The sequence below is a fragment of the Pelodiscus sinensis genome, chromosome 3 (assembly GCF_052426305.1).
Source record: "Pelodiscus sinensis isolate ZL-2025 chromosome 3, ASM5242630v1, whole genome shotgun sequence".
Classification (NCBI taxonomy): Eukaryota; Metazoa; Chordata; order Testudines; family Trionychidae; genus Pelodiscus; species Pelodiscus sinensis.
Window position 1 is genome coordinate 196,598,999 of NC_143054.1, and position 5,148 is coordinate 196,604,146.

Here is a 5,148-nt window from a genome sequence, read left to right on the forward strand (position 1 = left end):
CGACACAATAAAATCACCATTTTGACATATTTGCATTCCTTTATTTAATGCCATAAAATCAGATTTCTTTGAGACTTCAAAGCATCCCAACCACAATCTAAAGGCTAAACCAAACCTCTTATAATAAATTTGTACACAGATTGTTTTAATGCCCCCCCCCCACCACCACCACCACTCAGGAACTCTCCAGATTCAAAGGCACTGTGTATTACTTCTGGGAGTCTTCACGTGTTCATTTGTAAATTGCTCATTCATCAGACTTTCTTAGGGTACCTCTAGACAGCAGGGCTATTTTGGGATACCACAGGTATCCCGAAATAGCTACCCTGCATCTTTTAAACATGCCCATTATTTGGAAATATTTTTTGAAATAACAGGCACACTATTTCGGCATCCCTGTAACCCTTGTTCCACAAAGAGTTATTTCTAAATTGGCACTCTGTAGACGCGCCAGATTTTGAAATATTGTATTTCAAAATACAATCGAAATAAGATACACAATTTGCACTACGCAAATTGCGTATCTATCTTATTTCGAGTTCAGGGTGCTGTGTAGATGCACCCTTAGGGTATGTCTACGTTGCATTCCTCCTTTGAGAGAGGAATGCAAATACGGACAAACAAAATTGCAAATGAAGCGCAGACTTGAATTTCCCGCGCTTCATTTGCATAATGGCAGCCGGCCACTTCCCGAAATAGCATATTTCGGGAAAAAAACTGGGGTTATTTTGAAAAAAGAAACCTTTCCTTTGACATAAACTTGAAACCTCAAGGAATAAGGGCGATTTCAAAGGAAGGGTTTCTTTTCAAAATAACCCCTTTTTTTTCTCGAAATGAAGCACAGGAAATTCAAATCCGCGCTTCATATGCGATTTCATTTGTCTGCATTTGCATTCCTCTCTCAAAGGAGGAATGCAACGTAGACATACCCTTAGAGAAGAAGAGCCACAAAACACTTAGGTGACTGTTCCTGCTTTTGTTTACTAGCAGCTTGGATGGCATCAGCTAATGTTATTGTGCTGCTTAGAACATGGTAAACTTGCCTTGTCCATGCTGTACATGGAATGAAATTGAAGACTGAAGAGGCATCTACACTTGCACCCAGAGCTTGAAATAAGTTACACAATTTGAACTATGCAAATTGAGTAGCTTATTTTGAGTCAATTTTGAAAAAACATATTTCAAAATTTGGCGCTGTCTACATAGGGACATTGGAATAGCGAGCCCATTATATTTCGAAATAATGGGCTTGCTGTTAAGATGTGGGATAGCTGTTTTGGGATACCTCCAGTATCCTGAAATAGCACAGCAGTGTAGACGTAGTCTCAGTGTTTAGCTAGTCTTGTCAGTAATTTGCTGTGGGAATAGCTTGCAGTTGGTACATCTGAGTGAAGTACCTCTTGATATCTTGGCAGCAGCTCAGACAAGAGAAGAGCCTTCTTGTATGTAAGATCACTGTCTATCTCTTCAATCAGCTGATAAAATGCATCGTTATAAGGTGACAGTATCGTTGCTGTGTAATTAGCTGGCCCTGCTTTAAAATTTGTGGTACTCAAGTAGGAAGTAAGACATGTGGAGCGATAAACAGCATCCTTAGCAATAAAGTCTTCCACATGTACTCTGTGCAGTGTCATCATCTCCTCTTGGACGTGCCACCGCCCGGAGATTGGTTGCGTTCCAAGATGTTTCTGTTTTATGAAGTTTCTCGTCTTTGTGCATGTTCTCAAGCAAACAGGGCACGAAGACTAAAGGCTGGAGGACAGGCCTGCCAATGGGGAGGATGGAGGGAAAGAGGTTGGTGGCCCCAGCAATTTAAAAGGGTCCGTGGCTCCTGGCCACTGCCAGTGTAGAGCAGTGGTGGCTGAAGCCCCAGGCCCTTAAATTGCTGCCCGAGTACTATGTGGCATGCTCCAGGGGGCTTTCTGGGTGGGCTGGCTCAGTATGAGCCAAGCGGTGCTGAGGGCTAGCTGCACCAGCCCCGCCCCTTCCACCTGAAGCCCCGCCCCTTCCACCTGAGGCCCCACCCCTTAAGAGAGCAAAGAACCACCTCCCACACACTTTGCCCTGAGGCCTGGCAAGTCTGTCTGTTCCCTGCTGGAGGATGTGCTTGTTCTGGTTGCTATAGAAATGGGTGAACACGATGCTCCCTTCCTTGTAGCATCCCAGAATCCTGCCCAGCCTGGGGGCTCTTGCCAATTCTGCATTCCTTTGATTTTCTGGACAAATAAGCCATTTTTCAAAGTTTGTGGAGGCTGTAAACAGCTTGCGTCCTCCATTTCTTCATAGTCTGTAATTTACCTGTCGAGGTACATTTTCCCAAAGGTATATGGTTAGCCCTGCCCCCACCACGCCCACCAGTTTTCATCTGATACAAGTAGACAGACTTGTGCTAATTACATCTCTACATAAGCATCAAACCTGCCACTTTTGTTGAGAGAGCACTTTGAAACCCTGTAGGAAGCATTGTGTTTTCATCTCTAAAGCGATGCATAAGTGGTGCCGAAGGGAAATGCTAGTTTCTAGGATATTTCAAAGGCCAGTACTGCATACATATGCAATTACAACTTAAAACCTGTTACCAAGTAGCCTAGAAGCTACACTCTATGTACAAAAGCTTACAGAAGGAGTAGCATTACCTTAGGAAATCACATACTTTTCTATCTACTCAGTATGCAATACAAACTACAGGCATGTAATCTACTGCTTCTGGTGTACAGCTTTTAGCGTGATAGAGATGTAGCCGTGTTAGTCTGGGGTAGCTGAAGCAAAATTCAGGACAATGTAGCACTTTAAAGACTAACAAGATGGTTTATTAGATGATGAGCTTTCGTGGGCCAGACCCACTTCCTCAGATCAAAACCTTTTGATCTGAGGAAGTGGGTCTGGCCCACGAAAGCTCATCATCTAATAAACCATCTTGTTAGTCTTTAAAGTGCTACATTGTCCTGCATTTTGCTTCAGCTTTTAGCGTGAGACTGATCTGGTTAGCAAACTTCAGCTAAAAATATAGAAAACATTTAATTGCTTGTGAGGTACATTGACAATTAATGATGTGCCCCGTGAAAACATTTCACATGCGTATATTTTAAAACATTGATATTCACCATTTTGGCCATGTGCTAAATAGTTTCATCATTTCTGGAAAAAATGTGCCCATACAAAACCAATAAAAATGCATCATTGGTTGGTAGCTTTGACCAACAAAAACACCACAATCAGCAGCTGAAATGAACTGAAAACCATAAAAACTGTAGCCAGAGCCACTTGTGGTGTTTCTGAACCTGTGCAAAAACAAAACAAAACAAAAAAATCTCCCCAGAGTCACAGTCTTACTGACTTTGGGGGGTAGCTGCCACCACCAAGTGAAACAAAAGAAGAGAACCCTTTCTTCTTGAACCCAGCAAGAAGCACTTGGACTTCCTCCATAGTGGTAACCCCAAGATCCTTTACCACAAGAGAGCTTGAAAAACAAAGAGAAAACAAGCTGCAGTCTCTGGTAGCTGACCCCTCGTCTTAAGCAGACAGGCAGACAGACACACACACAGAGCCCCTGTTACTTTCCAAGACACAAGAATCAAACCATCACTTTAAACAAGTGATTTTTATTAACAAAACAAAAGATATGCTTGCTAAGATGTACTTGGGTGCTAGGTGTTACAGAGCAACTAAGTAAAACAAATTGAAACACAGAGAAAATCTCTGGAACAACTCTTAGGGTATGCCTACACTAGCCCCCTAGTTCGAACTAATGTAGGTATTAGGAGGCTAATGTAGGTATTCGAAGTTGCAAATGAAGCCCGGGATTTAAATATCCCGGGCTTTATTTGCATCTTCCCGTCCGGTCACCATTTTTAAATGCCACTAGTCCGGACTAACTGCCCGCGGCTACATGCGACAGGGACCCGTTTGTTCGAATTAAAGCCCTAATTTGAACTACTTGTTATTCCTCCTGCCAGGAGGTTTAACGGTAGTTCAAATTAGGAGCTTTAATTCGAACTACTGGGTCTCTGCCGGCTGTAAAGGGGGGTGCTTCATCTTTAAATTGCCCCACACTCCTCGCTTCCCCACCCCCGCCAGACGTGGCAGGGGAAAATTGTCCCCACCCAGCTTCCCACGGTCCTCACTCCCCCACCAGACATGGCAGGGGAAAATTGTCCCCGCCGGGTCCATCCGAGGGAAACAGGAAATACTGGACATTTCACATATCTGGTATTTTCTGGTTTTTTTTTTTTACTGGACGGGGGACCCAAATAATGGACAGTCCCGATGAAAACCGGACACCTGGCAACCCTACCCCTGACAACACCATTGCTAGCTACCTGAGTTTAACCCCTTAGTCATCAGGTGCTGGCCAGCACTCCTCCGATCCATCACAGTCACCAACAGGAACAAGCTAGGTCCAGTGCAATGTACCTGGGCTGTCCCCGGAGACTTTGGAAGAGGCTGGAACTGTGAGGGAAAGAACCATTTCCCTATCTGTGGAGGGACTAGCGAGGCCTAGCAACTGTTACTGAAGCCTAAGCGTTGCCGTAGCTGCCATTCTTGCTCTGGAGAAGGCATGGCCAGTGGATTTGGGTGGTTACAGACCGAGGTACTGACGCCCAAGCACACATGCACTACAGAACACGAGAGCCCTGTGCAGCAGTGCTAAGCCATAAATCAGCCACTTTGCAAGAGTTTTATTTTCTTAAACAGCTGACAGACTGAGCATGATTCCCTCTGCCAAGAAAAGGAAGAAAGAGAGCCAGAAAGATTTTGTGCACAAGTGTGTGTGTGTGTGTGTGTGTAAATGCCATGAAAACAGAACCAATCAGCACTGTTTTTTCCTTACACCTGTTTTTTTCACCAAAAAAATGTATTTTATGATTGACCTAAGCCCTCCCAGAAAGAGCTGAACTGAATTGGCCAGCTTAACTCTGGCATGACAATTAACAGGATTTCCCAGTTACTGTGTTGTGACCTGTGAGGTGCCCAGTTCTGTATGCCTCTTTCACTTCCGCTCTGCACTGTGTTGTCGTTAGAGAGCTGATGACAATCACAGTAGCCGCTGGTGGCTAGCTACACTGACGGGGAGGCACAGAGAGGAGTTAGGCATCCAACTCTCTTTGGCTTCCCATGGGAGTTAGGTGCCCAAACTCCTTTTCTACC